Source organism: Lineus longissimus, chromosome 4 (assembly GCF_910592395.1).
Source record: "Lineus longissimus chromosome 4, tnLinLong1.2, whole genome shotgun sequence".
Taxonomy (NCBI): domain Eukaryota; kingdom Metazoa; phylum Nemertea; class Pilidiophora; order Heteronemertea; family Lineidae; genus Lineus; species Lineus longissimus.
In genome coordinates, this window is record NC_088311.1 from 18,482,650 (window position 1) to 18,498,093 (window position 15,444).

General features: G+C 40.4%; 1 long non-coding RNA gene across 2 annotated transcripts in view; it reads right to left on the minus strand.

Annotated features, from left to right (window-relative positions):
• Positions 1-15,444, minus strand: part of LOC135486559 (uncharacterized) — a 39,330-nt gene that overhangs the window by 9,941 nt on the left and 13,945 nt on the right. Inside the window, exon 1 of one of the 2 annotated variants that reach the window (XR_010446723.1) lies at positions 12,232-12,427. The exons of the other annotated variant lie outside the window; for it this stretch is intronic. This is a non-coding gene — a long non-coding RNA (uncharacterized LOC135486559). Of the gene's footprint in view, positions 1-12,231; positions 12,428-15,444 lie in introns of those variants that run through there. 2 annotated transcript variants of the gene reach the window in all.

The following is a 15,444-nucleotide window of genomic DNA, read 5'->3' on the forward strand; positions in this document are numbered from 1 at the left end:
TTGCCACTCCTAAGTCGTGCTTATTTTGATGCGAAACAAACTAGTATTACGTTTGACGTATCGATCGGTCGTTGATAAGTGAACTTAAGATAACATTTAAAACTTTCATTCCGTGTCAACTTGCCAACTTGCCAAGTGTAATGGGTGCCGTTGGTGGGCTCAATTGTTTCTACTGAAAGGTTTGTGCATTTGTGAATAAATAATGCGAAGCAATAATTTGAAACTGTTACGTTAAGTAGAACTCCATTTATCAAGAACTAACATATTGTTGCGATGTATTAAGAACTAACATATTGTTATGATGGAGTACCGTACCCCGTAAAAGCGTTATGGTACTATATCACAACAACACCACCGCTGATATAACAACAGTACAAATCGTCTCAAAACCCAGTAACCTAGGCTCCTTCCTGACTACCAAATGCCTCCCATCCAAAAGGTCGATTTGTCATGTCCAAAGAACCACTAGTGTCGTCTCCTCAATGGGAGCGTGATTTATAAGGAATTGCTGCATGCCTGAGCTTTATCGATCCTCGCTGCTTGCATTGGTAAACTTCTTTAGGAATCATCGGAGGAGTAATGGGTAGTGTCAGCAAGCAATCATAATCTGTGATAGTTATGGCAGAAAAAAAGTCGTCCGTGACTTTAGAGGCGATATCGTCAAACAACGGCATACTGACTGTCCAGTAACTGGATTAAACAGACGCTGATCAAATAACATAATCTATGTTTTGGGCCATTTGCTTCATGAGCTGTTGACAGGTCCTGCAGGGTATTGAATTGAAGAGCAGGAGTGATGGAAAACATTATTGCACGGGTGTCTTTTTGCAGCGCGATCGGTTGGAGTCATTTGGAGAAAAAAACACCCTTTCTTTGGGAATGGGAACGAACGTTTGACCACTTAAATCGCTAACATTCTACTAACACGTAGCACCAAAAATCCATATTACAGATTTACATGTAGTTATCTACAAACTTTGCAGCTAACCCCATTCCTTTATTTAACTTCGCTGAATCTCACATACTTCGTTATTTATAGATAACTGGTTAAGTTTGGAGCCCTGCCGTGACTAAACTCCCATCACGGGCGTAATCACTCACTTGAGCAATAAAAACCGATTGAACGAATGAAGACATCCTATAATGACGAAAAACTGATTTGCCTTTCTTGATGCGGCAAGAATGTTGGGTAATTCTATTGTAATACTCATTTGGTACTTATCTTTCAATCGCTGGTGTATTCCTCAGACGACTGGATGGAGACTATTTGTGACGGCAGAATAGATAAATGAGACAATTTAGATGTCTAGCAGGATGAGAAAAAACAGTTCCGAATACAGTTTCCAGGAACATGTCTAGCCGAAGCCGACCAGTCCCAGTCTGAGCGGTAAACATTTTTATTAGCTGCATCGGTTTAACGCGTTGACTGTGATTGGTTGATGGCTCCAATTCAAACTTCTAGTAGCAGTCCGCCACCGAGCTTACCCAATTAAAAGCTGCAGTAACAATTTCAGTGTGGCACGGGTTGACAGGACTTCCGTCATGAGCATAACACCCGGGGCCCGGTTGTTCGAAAGCACAAAATTCACGTTTTCCCGACGTGAAAGGGAAAAATGTAGGTAGATTCGAGTTGCACAATGCACTGTTCTTCATTACTCTCTAATCACAGTTGCATTAAACATGGCCCAGAAAGTCATGAGTCGAATCAGGTTGCGCATGGCTACTAATGGGCGCATCGACATTGTATGTTTGACAGGCCAGAGCCGCCAAAAAACTAACCGTTTTCAGTCCATGTTATCTCCAGATGTTATCTCTTTCTGTTACATGTATTTCAATTAAAATGTCCATCTTAAGACTTAACGACTGCTAGAGCTAAATGTATCGTGATTTGAACAGACCATGGAGCCTAATGACATAGTCATTTAGGAATTCATTTCACCCCAGCGTGTGACAGCTCTGCTTTGGTCGTGGCACGGACGTATTGTCATTGGAAATGGGTCGACTCTATCTGACCTTTGATAGAAATCAAATATTAAACGTGACCTTATCCGCCCTAAATCTGAGAATAGATTTGGACGCGACATTAATGGCTTGACAATCGTATGCGTACAGCTAGCTCACCTTTAGAAACAGAGGTTTTTGAGTTATGAGGGTTTTCGGTCATTACATTGTGCATCCCTTAGAGGTTTTCCTGCGAAATGAAAAATGAAAATTACAGAATCTAGAAAAGGGTTTTCAGATTTCGGCTTTTTCTGAAGGTGCATTTTTGAAAGTTGCATTTACGTTCAACCTATATGCACCTCTGTTATGTTTTTTGATGTTCACGTTTTTCAACTTTTGTTTCTAAGATTGCACGCGACAAATGCAGTCGGTACCAACTAATAATCAGCGGAGAACAGGTTACTGGCGTCCTGAATAAAAAGTAGTAATATACGAAATCTCCATACTTGTATCTCATCGTGGAGATATTTGACATAAACTCTCTACTTCAACCGTAGCTGGTATCATTCAAGTGCCTTGACGTATTGATTATCTGCTACAAGGTAACGTCGGGATGCATATTTAAAATGTGCCAATACATATGTAGAACATTAGAAAAGATATGAATACCATAACAGCTGTGCCCATACCCGCACAAAATTCGAAAGCGCCAGAAAGATGCACGAGTCAAATTGATATCCCCCGGTTACGGGCCGCAGGAAATAGACAAGAGAATCGCCGGAAATAGACTTAAGACTTGCCGGAATAGTTTGTGCTCGTAGTCGAAATTGATCGGGAAGGGCTAAAGAATTGCCTTTTTAACCCACTAAAATCCTTTCACTCCTCAACTTTAACCAACTCCAAAGTATATGTATTCAGACGAGTCTATTAGGGAGGCTGAGAACAGCGACTTATTGAGGATCCTTACGTTACCAAAAATATATAAGGCTCGCTTATATATATTTGCCGTTACGGATAAAACTATGTAGAAAGAGTAAGGATTTTGTGGACATTTCGATCCGTATATGTACATTATAAGGATCCGTGATAAGTCCCTGATGTCAACCTCCCTAATGTCTATTTCCGGCGGCCGATAACCAGTACCATAGAGCGGGCTGAAACCATTGGTTTTGGAGGGGGGGGCTATTTTGACCGAACTATGATTTTGTTATACAGTGTTTATCTTTTAATGTCTCTTTGTAAAATGATTCAGTTGAAATAGAACGTTTAGAAAGTATGGTTCAAGCTGTAGAGCAGGAAATGTACTGGAAGATTTTTACCCAACTGTGGGCCATTTTTCCCCTGCACTCAGCAGTATATTGGTTTGAATCACCACACTGTTTACTCTAGACAATATACTTTTTTTCAAACTTACCCCTAGATTCAGGACAAGAGAAATATCCGTCCGCCTTGAATATTTCCGAAAAAAAATTCTCCCGAAGCCAATATTCCACATGACCACCTTCGCGAGGACTTCAAACATGCAACAATTTCTACCAAGAGGCAGCTGCCCATGAACATAATGAAGACACTTTGATGCTCATAGAAGACGAGCAGATGATCTCATCTATTATTTACCTTAAGAGAGTGATAACTTAGCTGGAATCGCGCCGAGGTGGCTTCGACACGTACCTGGGGCCAGGTCAGTCCACAGATGACGGCCTCAGCGAGATATACAATTAGTCCCGCGTGTGACAATTAACGACTTCAAAAGCATCAGGTTTCTCTCATAATTTAACTAGTGGTCGGCGCATGATTGGGCGCAGCGTTGGGTTGGTCGGTTAGCGTGACTTATTTAGAGGAATCACGGCGGTGAGACTCAGGCTATGTCCGCCTAAACATCTTTTTTTGACTTGCAAGATAAAATCTGATGAACCAACCTCCGAAAATCGCTAGTATTTTGGAGACTTCTACACAAACGGATCACTAAGTGAATGTGCTGATAGTGATTCTGTGTTGAGGTCCCATATGATTTTGAAAATTCTAACAAAAAATTCTAACCGTCTACTTGGTAACGACATAAAACTTGCCTTACATGCCTTATCGACCGCATAATTCTGCAGCTAGGGAATTCAAGTGATCGAACATTGAAAGACTTTCAAGATATCTTAGACCGACAAGCAACAGCTGAGGCTTATCCGCTGCGTCCGATGTAGCTGGTCTGAAGGTGATAAGTTTTACAACGGCCAGGCTTCGTATCTCCCCCATCACATGGCGGCGATCGCTGTTATTGCGGTATCAGGAAGCTTGGTATCGGACGTGAGAGGGAGGGTAAAATAGGTTAAGGTATCCACAATTCTGGCTGGCAAAACCTCTGGCAGGTTAGTCCAGTGACACTTGTCTTGGACAATTATAGCGGTATCTTCCCATCACATCGCTCAGAATCACCCCCTTACAGTGTTTTCTGGAAGCTTTTGATGAAACGTCTGTCAGATGTGAAAACAGGTGACTTGCAACTTGCAAAGAGATGTGCAGATTTCACTCGGCCGTTAGCCTATTATAATGTACAACTAAGATGGATGTCAGCCGCCCTTGCATGCGCAGTAACTTGAACAGCAACTCTCGGAAATGAATTCAGGTTACGGATGAAATTCAATTCATGGATGTTCGAAATCTTGAAATACTCTAAACAGCATCTCCACCTATTGCCAGCTTTTCGTTAAATTTCTGTCGTAGAATAAACTACTCTGCGCTCTTACCGCAGGCGCTGGCACGGCCCAGGTTAGCCAGTCACGTGACCACCAACTATACTTATTATTTGCAGGCCACCACTTCTTTGTGGAAACTGTGTCGTAAATGCATTTAAAACAACCATTAACAACGGAAAATTCGCGCATGGTCATACAGCAACGTTGGTCTCAACAACGTCGGTTTCAGGATATTGCTCAAATAAACCTGTCATCATGAGCGATGCTGCTGTACGCGTACATTGTTTACCATGTTTACAGATGCATTAGCTAAACGGTAAATAATACAATTGTGAAATATTGCTCCCTCAAATCGTATAAGCGTATTTAATGGATTGCAAAGCTGCATTTTAGTGCACATTGTACAATGTAGTATACTCGGACTGGGATGAATTATCGAAGCAAATATTTACTAGGCCATTTAGAATAGCATTAAATGCACGTAACAGCATCAACTGATCTGTTTCTACTTTGCTAATGATTCGGTTGTTTTTAATGCACTTGTCCAAACACGTTCCAAGCAAATGTCTCATCTGACATGTCTGAAAGCGATATTCGGCGATCATAAATCAGTGCATGCGATGTACATGTAGCTATATGGCTGCTACTTCAACGAGAATCCACTAACTAGACTGAGCGATGGGGCAATCATTCACTAGCACTAGGATACAGGGGAACCCCTGGCAAACAACAGTAAAAATTACGCGTACACTGTCATGATAATCTAGACAGTGTATCCATTATTGTCAGATTTGGGTTGACCGACGAGTTGCTGCCAAAGAATATACTCTTCTGCGATTTCACAAGAGCTGACAGTGTGCCATTTTGGACAATCACGTGACCGAGGAACGACCTACATGTTATTCAATTTCTAGTGTTTGTAATGGTATTTTCACAACAGTATACTTGAAACATTATATTATTTCGTAATCACTCTCTTTATATACTCACGAAAGGGGAAATCTATTTACTTGTTGTTAACTATTTTTTGTGCGCAGGACTTCGATATACAATTCGATTGACCTAAAATGACCGACGAATCTTGTGCATTTAGTGACGTTTTTTGGGCCACCCGATGTATAACTGCTCTCGATCTTCTAAGATTCAGTGCAGAGTCACATACAATACACAGTACCAGTGCAATGGTCGATAACCAGACAGCATCAAACTCTCGGTACATTGAAACGAACTCAGTTTCACCCTCTGGCTGATGGCGGAACCTTTCCTCCATATCCAACAATCATCCGTCCATTTACCAGCCGCTAATGCCCCTCCATCCTCGACTAATCCCGGAAATAGCGCCGAGTCTGTTGTATTACTCAACCGATAAATGTTGACAGAAATAGTGATAGAAAATCATTACAAATCGATTTGAAGATTAAGCGTTGCAAAATCAAAATTGTCTACGAATCTAAAGCCATGAATCTACGGTCTTCGTAATCAGAGTCTCATCAGTCAAAGTGATTTGTCGATGAAAAAAGCTCAAAATAGACTTACCAGAATCGAAGCAAGAGCTGCACACTCCTGATTCGATAACAGAATCTAGAATAGAAAGGGAGCTCAGTGGCATAGTGATTAGAGCGAGCTCTTAGTCAGGAGGTCGCGGATTCGACTCTGAAGGATCACTGACTACTGTTTCATCTCTGTGTCCTTGAGTAAGGCAATTAATAAGCCAACGTGCTTCTCCCCACCCAGCATGAGCTAACGGGTACTAGACAGCTACATGGACCTGGACAAGAGAGCGCGAAATTATGCAGCTCGGACATTTGATACTCTCCCAAGGGAGTTTAGGAATGTATAGCACTTTTACACTTTGAGCGAAGAAACTGCATTAGTTTTCGCGCATTATGGAACTCTTATCTTCATCTGTTATTAATCTCCGACTCTAAGGATTAAATTATCAATCCTTGAAATACAGCTCGACTCATACTGGTGGCGCCACAGATTTTCCAACTGACATTTTTCCACTTGCCAGGCAGTTGCGTCAGCGTGCGGTACCACTCCTAGCCGAGAGCCGAAGAGTTCCAGTGGCGACTGTGGGCGACCCATGTTGGTCCCTGATGCAATGTTGGTCCCTGATGCAATGTTGGTCCCTGATGCGATGTTGGTCCCGTGTATTCGAAGCGCCTGGTGTTGAGTTTTGAAACTAATGTTACGTGGTTTTGCCGTTCGGACCAACAAAGACACCCTACAGGTGACCGGTGACCAGAGACGGAAACATTTCTTAGGAGAATCAGCATTTTGCTCAACTAGATTTTCCTTATCCACGCTTTGTTGATATAATTTGATATTTTTCAGAGTATACTGTTCTGTCTACCCAAGAATGGATTAAAGAATCTAATTTGGTATAACCATGGAACGCCAATATATCAGACTTTACAGTAGAATGGAGCTCCCCATAGCAGGCCCAGTACATTGTATATTACTGTGTAATTGGCCATCACGAATTCAAACTCCGCGTATTATCCTTTGACAGGGCAGACGGAATTGGTAGGAAAATCTCTATTATATTAGGAATTACTTGTGTGACATGCATAGATATTATAGTAATAGGTTTCCTAGTCGTGGATAACTGGACCCATGTGGATATAACTGTTGCCCCCAAGTTACTAGTAAATCATGTACATGTTATTGATAGCTCTGTACGGGTTTTTACATCTTGTTTCTTGTAGAACAGTTTGCGTTTGGGGGAAATTAGAGGTGGGCTAATGAGTAGCAAATTTCTGCGGGTTCGAATAGTTTCTTAACTCAAAAAAAACTTTGATGACGAGGCGGGATTATCATACCGTTCCAATAACCGTTTAGAGTAACCGACTATACAAATGTATAAGAAAGTGGTGTGTCGTACGTGTCAGTGCTATTTTTGCCTGTACCTTTTTTACCTTGAATTTTAATATCCACGAATCTGCCTTCACACTACTGTAACGGTAATGAGACCGAGAACTGTGTGAATTCTGATCGAAAATATTAATATCAGGTCGATGCTCGACCTCGGAAACCCCATCCGGTGTAGCAGTTTAGAATATAGAATATCCGGGGAACGAGGGAATCAAGTGTACGATTTTAATCTTTCATGTATTGACACGGTCTCCATTGAACCATTAATACCATAATCCCGTCAGAATACAATTTGGCCGGACACTATTTTCAGGGGGACTTTTTCTACTTCAGCACCGGCGTTAACGACATATTAAGTTTCAGAACGATCACGATAACTCGTGTGTTCTTATAAAGCATTGTTGAAAAATAGCATAAGCGTATAAACGACCTCTCTTAACTCACATTCTAGACAGTAAAACTATTTCGTGTACATCGATAACACCATATAGCCCGAAATCCATCAAAGGTAAAAAACACACCATGAAACGCATTCTCAGCTAGGACATCAAGCGACGATCTTTTTATTATAGTACCCGGAATGGTGGCAACAAATCTCTCAGATCCAGAACGAATCACTCGACCGTAAGTCATCACCACATTCTTTCCATCTCATCATAATTTACGACATCATATTTTGCGACACAGCCCCCAATGGACAAGTCTAAAATGGCGGAAAGAAATTGTGCTTTCAGTCTTTCTCGCCTCTAGCACCATGATAACCTAATACCCAATTACCTCCAGGTCCCCGTCGGCCGTGTTCTTCCTCGAAATATCATCTCCGTTACTCACTGTAAGAAATGATCGCTATGCTTTATGTCCTTTACGAGTTCTCATTTCGTGTTGATCATGTTCTGAGGGTTTTTTTTCTGCGTTGCAGAATGTCGCGATACCGTCCAGAGGATTTCGGAGAATGCGGTGTTCCCGAAAAGCCAACCAGAATACGTGTTATTACACACGTCGCGAATTGCTCCTGTGTTTTAATAAGGTTTTGGATTTCGATACGCACAGTGTTATAAACCCCGTTATTAGAAGGGACGACGACATACGACTTGGGAAACCGAGATTTCATTCGGAAACGTTCGGTGCGCCTTATTTTATTAGAACTCCAAAGTTATTGAACTTTTTACCTCTTGATCATGAACTCAGGAGTGAGAAAAACCTGCTTAGAGAAATTTTATGGCAGAATGTATAGTCTGGATGTTCACAACATGTGTACCTTCGTCAGCTTTTGTCATTGCTTCAATTACCGAACCACCTAGCTGATGCACATGTCGTCATCATCTGGAATATCCGTTCCGTCGTCCCTCTTTCTTGGTGCCATTGAAAAGGTCATGTATTTTTATCAATGTGTATTTTTACAGGTGCATTTTATTCACTGTATCGATTATGTTATGTTCTATATTGCTGTGTACATGTATTTACCAATAAACTAAACTAACTGTGCATCGTTGAGCTTTAACATATGTTTTTTAGATAGAATGCGCGAGTTATAGGTTTTACAAGCTCGAATAAGTGGTTTCTTTTGAATTCGGGCTCAAAGATGACGAGATTTGTTTTGATTTAAGGAAGTCAGTTAAATTTATGATTCTTTAATTAAAATGTACCATCAATCGAACACTAGAGCTATTTGTACCAAGTCTGGAGAATTAAAAAATCAACCTAAGAACCTCGAACAACAGACTGTATAAAACACGTGAAGAAATATCGATTCGCTCAAGCTTATTTTAGAAGTGCACCAGACAACAATTTGATGGGAAACACACTTATCATTACTTAGATTGCACCTGAACCTTGGGTGCAGAAAACAGCTGGCGGGGCAAAATGTATTAAAGTGAGAGCCTTGGTAAAACTAGTGGTGGGCTAAAACATATACCATGATGAACGCAGTCAGTGGTATCTATTTGTTTTCTCTTTGTTGGCAGTAGGCCTATGATATCATATTGAAGAATTGTGTGTTGTTGAACCATAGTAAACTTGTGTCCGTGGTGAAAATGTGTATGCATGCATCTAGAGAAGAATATCTCCCAAAATGCGACTTCAGATCTCCAATAATATTCAGTAGTATTGGAAATAAGGTTTCTCGTTGACATAATTTCATTTATAAAATGGAGATGAATAAGTTTTAGAGATACTGGTAAAAAACGCTGTTCAAAAGGCTGTTCTTGCCAGAAGACCTCCATGACATTACCACCTCATCCGCTATCAGTGATAAATACAGTGGAAGCTCGTTAGTAAAAACACCCTCGGGACTGACAAGTCCTCAATGTAGAGGTGTCCAGATTATAGAGGTCAAATTAAATGGAAACAAACAATTTGGGACCAAAACTAGTGTCCTTATTGGTGTCCTTTAATAGATAGGTGTCCGCTAAGAGAGGCTCCATTGTACTGTCATAAAACAGTCTTGAATAGTGCTTGGTCAAAACTGCCGTGTCTTCGATAGCCAGTCTGTTTGATTCCATGAATTCAAAGCCCATTTTTTCCCCCAAAACTCATAGGGGCGCACGGAGAATGTCTTGCCATCAATATTATCTAGCCGGAATCGACATGAAGTTATCTCTCATTCAGTTCAATAAAATATAGAAGATAGCCGTAATTCTAGCTATGAGGGGTTATTGAGTTTAATGTAATTTCTTCTTTGATATCTTATAGTGGCATAATATCGATAGGTATTCAAAGCATCGAAACTTTTCAGTTTCCTTGAGTATAGGTAAAAAAAGTCGATATTCAATCTCTAAATCTTGTTTACCAATTGGTTATGATACGATCAATAATGCTCTAAATGGATACAATTATTGGTAATTAAATTTAAAATGCGATCATTAAACACCTTCTTGAACAAATAATTATAGGTGATGATGTTGCCATAGCAACCAATAAATGTGTTGAGGACGCAATTTGGCGTGAGCGGAATTTTTTCCCAAATAAAATTCTATGAGAATCGTAAATCGCCCGATTTTCATTAGTGTTTGATTTTCGCTGATTTTGCGAGACTTTTTGAGAAAATGGGAAACACAAATTGAATACTGACATTAAACTTGGTGACACTATAATTGACTCCATTTTGCCAATTTAAGAAACACCAGAACACGTCCAAAAATCCACAAAATGGTCAAAGTATTACTGGGAAGACATTGTCATCTTTGGTCCGCATGCCAAACGAACAATGTCCTGTCCGATGTTTGGAGTTTGAAAGACTTCTGGCGTTCCTTAGATTAGCAAAGTGGAGTCACTATAGTTTCACTTTAAACGCACGACATTTTCAAGTGACTATGATGCCCAGGCCAGGGCATTTTTTCAATACAAATGCTAAATGTGTGTCAATGGATGCAGTATGTAGCTAGTCTTTGTTTAAAAATACCCAATCCTAATCTATCTGTCTATTATGACTCAACGACAATGCATCATTTTGCCCCCAGTTTCACTGACACCCTCGACACGAGATGTGTTTATTAGACGGCATGCCGAGCTGAATAGTGCCAACACTTGTTTTTATTTCCCAAATAACACCACACGAAAAGATTTCGTCGGCCTGCTTTATTATAGCCTAATGTGGCCCCGGTGTGGTAATCTGAATCTGAATATGATATTACTCCAAGATAACCAAATATGAAAGCAGACAAATTTTCTTAGTATATCTTCATATCTTCGCCACAAGTGATCAGCGCGTTTAATGAATATTGCAATATAAGTTTCTTTATTGTTCTTAAATCCAGTTTATGCTTCCCATCACGAGCATTAAAAATTGATGAAGGTGATGTAGACACATAAATTTGTTGCTGGGTTGATTTTGTTGCTTTTAGACATGCATTGAGGACGATTTTGTGTGAAGCGTGGCAGAAGTACAAGCAAGTAAATCCTTCACACACTATTCTACTGTTTTTATATCAATGCTGCGTTGTCGGAAAATTGTAATTCAAGTAAAAAGAACTATGCAACAAACTTCTCTTGTAATCATTTTAAAGAACTTTATCGAGAACCTAGCGATTAAACAAAGCAATTTGAGCATACGTTCGTGGATATGCCACTCATGTGGTAGAATTTAAAGAAGAGTATATTGTCCAAGAGGGTACATACTTAGCAAAGTACCTGATGCTAGTATTCGTATTATTTGATTTGATAAGACAAAAAAGAAATGATCTACATGTAGTTCATTTTGACAACACGTTATTTTGCACCTACCTCCCGGTTAAAAGAATTTAAACCTAGTACAAGTCATGGTCTAGTCATTATAAGCCCGCTCGTAGCTAGACCTCAATTTCCATTGTTCTTTTATCTTAGCAAAGGGTTACGTGGGCGACTCTCGATAACATCGACCCCCAGGAAACAGCTTCCATGATGTTCGATAGGCCTAAACCAGATAATAATCATAATGGATTAGTCCTGACACCAACACCGCCATCGTCGTCCACTGAACAAATCATCTATTTTTCAACTGAGGACTTCCTACACCGGTGTAAAAGGAATGGACGTCCGAGGAATGCAGGACCCCATACAACAGCTGTGTATTGTCAACGAATGTGGTTAATGGTTTGGTTAGGGTTAGCTACATAATCTCCAACAAAGGAACTTGGCGACTCTATTCACTTTAACAAAAGGACCGGACTTAGATTCCGGGGGACTTGCATTTCTTTTACACCGGTATCACCGACTCCGTAATCAAAATGAGAACATGATAAATACTCACCAAGCCTTCTTTTGGTTAACTGCATTATTCCACCTACACATGCAGTCTAGTCTTATCCACGACAGTTCCTACCCACAAAACGCACTCGACAAAATAGAGGTAGAATATATATTTGGTTGAATTGCGCGCACTACCGAACACTAATCACAAATGTTGCTTTACGGTCGCTGCTGTCCTCCGGGACCTCGCCGAACCAGCAACTAAAATAAAAACATAGTACTAACTTATTCGAACATCCACATAATCCACGCCTGTTCCAATGAATACCAGCCACGGCACAAAATCTCAGCAGATACTAAAATAGACGTTTACTGAGTGATTGCACTTTTAAATCTAGCTATTCTCCTCGACCATGTAGTCGACCTGCGTCACTGAACCCGCAACTATATAGATAACAAGACGAGTACGTACATATTAACTCCCATTTCAACAAAATATCCGCAGCAGTTCCAACTGGCCCAGCCAAACTAACAAATAATTCATCAGATAAAACTTTGACTACTAAGTGAACGCACAGATAGATGAGAATATTAGCTAGGGGAATGCAGAACCCGCAACGACTAACATTCGGCGTACCAACAAAAAAAACCCGGCAGATACTAAAACAGACGTTGACTATTAAGTGAACGCACTGTGAAATGTCAACATTATCTAATTTGCTATACGACTATTGCCACCCGGGACCTACTTATTCAAAGCTTTTCAACACTAACCGTTATTCACCCTCAGCAACTTGTTCAATTTGGAGGTGCAAACTCGGGGGAAATTTATAGTGACATAGAAATTAATCTTCTTAAGAGATGTACTATTCCCTTGTCTCTTCATATTGATCGAGTTACTGATGCTGGGTCTTGCGTCTTGCCGTATGGCCGCTTTGTTATTCTCACATCGATTAAAAAAAGTATCTTGGTTCGTTCACCACTCCTCCTCCGGCCGCAAATGAGTTCATTAGCCCAAGAGCGGCCTTCGATTTCTGGCAACTTTCTGGTTGCGTGGTAGATATTTTTATGTAATATTGCAGGTTGCTCGGTACATATTGGTAAATGTTTAATCTACTGTCTCGTGAGTCAATTAGGGGCTGAGGTTGACTCCCGTCCTTATTACACATTCTTCCATCAACCAATCATTAATCGACATGTACATGTATAACTAGGAAAGTGTACACTGATTTCTGGTGACGGACGTCTGTACCGCCCCATCCGGATATTTTACGCCAATACGGACGGAAACTTTCCAATATGGATGGTGCCTGTATGTACGGCTTACATAGTTTCGTGACTAATCTGTATGATGCTATTTTCAGAGCCAACGCTAGTTTTTGTATTGTCTTAATTGAAAAACCGCAAGATTTTGAAATTCCTTGACAGGTTTTTTCGTATTGCTGAAAAACACTATATTTGTGTTGGCCGAAAAACCCTCAAACATGTGAAAGGTTAGCCTCAAAATCCCCTAAAGCTTCTTTTCTGTAAGAGTACAACTGACATTGCCGTCGAGTTCATTATTCTTCTGTGCCATGACTTAACAACCAAGATAGTTTGGCAGAACATTATCCGCACACCACTTGAGAAACAAAGTGACGACATATTCAAAGTTACACTGCGGCTGCAGGAGTATAGTTCTACGAAAACTCGGCGCATTACATGTACTTCAAGTGATAGCTGCGACCTATCAGACCCTCTCAATCTGATTTATTTGGCCAATTGTCACCGTAGAATTCCCATTACGCGTTGGATATGTCGGGAGTAGGCGACGTAGTCACGGCCTCATTTGCTTCAAGTCGACTTGTTATGGTAAATGGCATGGGCATTTTCTGAGACCTTGCTGTGTACTGGTATCGCAAAATTTTCGCGGGCAATTCATTTTCGCGAATTTTGCAGATAATCTAGATTCGCAAAAATTGAAATCGCCAAAAAAATTGATCCGAAAAATCGAAAGAACCTAGTCCGCAAAAAATTAAAAAATCAGTCGTATATTTTTTTTTAGAACGATGCGCAAATCGCAAAAATGGCCTGGAGGCCTACCTGCATAATTTGAAAGTACCCATAAACAGACGAGGGTAGAGTATATACGAAAATACGGTAATTTACAGTAGAAGGTTTTCCCGGTTTCCAAAGCAGATACATGTAACTGAGGTATTGCTAGGGAAAGGGGAATAACCCTAGATAAGGTGAACATGTTTAGAGTAATTTCTCGAGAAACAAAATAGTCAATTTCTGAAAACAATGGGTGTTCAAATCTTAAGCCTCGTGGTCCTCACATGATATTTTCAGTAACTTGGAGGAATAAGGACTTTTGATCGCCGTTTGGCAAATCCGGTGTAAAAAGATTTCGTTCGTGCTTGATCGACGCAGAAAGCATCGAATGGCTCTCTGCTTAATGAAAGTCGCCAAGGCGCGACACTTGGCAGTGACAAGCATCACTCCTCCCCACATATTTCAAGCATGACGATTCTCCAGCCACGGACAGGTGATTAATAGCAGCCGTATCCCCTCCTCACTGATTGCTACATGGAGTAATCCCGCGAAACACGTACCTGTTTGTGGGGACATCGAACTAATGGCAAAGGAGGATCATTATTTATATTGGTCGAGAATTGGTGATAAGTGCGGCCAAATCTTCAAAGGCCATCGAATGTGGTGCTCATCCAAAAAAATATTATTTCATTCTGCGAAGTTTCCGTACGGTGGCTGGGAAAGGACATCACATGATTTTTTTCAACGCGAAATTTTTTTTCCGGAAATATCTCGATCGATGGACTTATTTTTCTTGATCGCACGAGATGAATAACTCGATCGCTCGAGATAATATGTGGTTCCACGGTTAGAATGCTGGACTTTCGATCTGGTGGTCACGTGTATTCAGAACATTGTTTTTCTCTTCATTCACTTTTTTTATTCATTCTAATACATAATACATATACATAATGTAGTATCATTAGTATTATTATTATCATCACTATTATCAATATCATTTTTATCTTGAAAACTTTACAAACTCAAGTACACACTGATGTTAGACTGCAACGAAGATCTCACCAAAACTGAATGTAACTGTAGAATTTCCTAGACCAGTCAAAAACCACCTCACAACACTTGCGGAAATCGTTATTAGTGATCAGCATTTAGTCTCTTGTTACATCGAGGAGGCGCATGGAGGGAAATAGTTACATTTTCCTCCTGGTCACCTAAATCCCACACCCAATTTCTCCCTCTA